Source organism: Macadamia integrifolia, chromosome 14, assembly GCF_013358625.1.
Source record: "Macadamia integrifolia cultivar HAES 741 chromosome 14, SCU_Mint_v3, whole genome shotgun sequence".
NCBI classification, from domain to species: Eukaryota; Viridiplantae; Streptophyta; class Magnoliopsida; order Proteales; family Proteaceae; genus Macadamia; species Macadamia integrifolia.
The window spans coordinates 6,001,904-6,003,780 of NC_056570.1; positions in this window are offsets into that span (position 1 = coordinate 6,001,904).

Consider the following 1,877-nt stretch of genomic DNA (forward strand, 5'->3'; position numbering starts at 1 on the left):
TTTTTTTGAACAAAAAGTGAAAAAAAGAAAGTAGAAATGAGAATTGACTTGTCGTTCCAGTTTCGTTAAAAAAAAATGGCATTTTGACATAAACTGAAATTTATGTTTTTGACACGAAACATCATTTCTGGAACAGAAATGTTACCAAATGCAGCCTTATAAGTTTAAGCCCAAATGGAATGTACCAAGTAGCAAATGAAGCATTAAAAAATTAGGAGAGATCCACTAGTGGTTGGAGTACCAGAGGCATGAATGGACATACACTGAGTTGCTTGATTTGAATTAGGCTATGAAATTCTACATGTAGTTAAGTTAGACTATCTTCTATATATCCAATGATTAGATGATCACATCACCTTCCCACATGGCACAAATAAGTGCGTTAAACTAGTTATTCTTCTTATACCACCATACATACGGTGATTTTCGCCATTTGTCTTTTTTTGAATTGTACATGAAAGTAAGTGAATGGATCAGTCTGGGCATAATGAGCCTAAAATGAAATATAATGCTTCACTATTTATCATTTTTTTTTCTTTTAATTAATATTATTTGTCATTTTAAAGTAAATGGATTTATCTGCCACTTTATGACAAAATCTAAATGAGGAGAAAAGAAATGGAAACAGACAAGGATGAAAGACAGGGAAAGAGGGGAAAAGGCCATGCTCGAATCATGGCCCATGAGATTCTCCTGTCTTGGCAGTTCCTTGTAAGTTCTTTTAATCTCTCGCTCGTCTGCAAACCCTTTTGTGATGGTACAGATTGATTGAAGAAAATAACTGTTATGACAGCCTCAATAGCAACTGAAAGGGATTTAAAACTAAGACTTTTGAAAGCAAGAATGACAATAAAGGTCATTTTCAAACAATTCCATCTTCAATTTCCAACTAGCTCATATGGTAGATCCATATTCTTTTTATAAACTCCAACCCTGATTAAATGGGTCCCCCCTTGAAGAGATCTTCTTCAACAAGACAAGACTGCTCATACTAATACAAGGTTAGCTATGGGTGTCAAAAATTGACTCTAATCCGTTAATGGTGCAAAAAAGAGAGCCAGTGGGACATACAATTAAAGATTCATTGTCACCTAAAGGGCACTTTCAGAACGAGTAATCCACGCACAGGATCTACTGTGTATCTGCAGTTATTGGATAGAGTAACGTGAGGCAGATGGGCTTGAGCTGGGATTGTATGAAGCTCAGTCTCATGATCATCATCATATCCATGATCCTAGCCTGAGCTGAGCTCAAATAATTAAGAGGGTAAAGCTCTTTTTTTTTGGTGGAAGAGGGTATAGCTCAAATCTCTGCAATTTTGGTACTACAACTCTACATGTCAAAACCTACAAGGCTACACGGTTGCACCTACCCATGCAAAAAGGGTCTAAAGGGTGTTTTTTTTTGGTAAAAAGGGTCTAAAGGGGTATGATTAGGGGTGTCAACGGTCCGGGTCGGTGCGGTTTCGGTCCGGTTCCACCGGTTTCGGTGTGAGTTTGGAAGTGACCGAAACCGACCCAATAAGGATTTATCGGTTTCGGTCCGGTGTCGGTTTCGGTGCGGTTTGGGTTCGGGTTGGTACCGGTTTGGATTTATTAGGTTCATTTCGGTTTGGATCGATTTTTTAAACCGGTATGAAGCCATTAGGAAACAACCAAATGATGAATTGTTAAACTTCGATTTCTTAAATCGATTTGTAACCGGGTTGGTTTTGATTTTTGGTCTAGTTTGAATTCGATTTTCCATACAAATGTATACAAAACTATTCAAATTTTAATTTTTTTAATGAATTTTGGATTGTTTCGGTTTCTTACCGGTTTGGTTTTGGTTTCGGTCCGGATTTTGAGCCGGTTTCGGTTTGGTTTCGGGTTCATCCG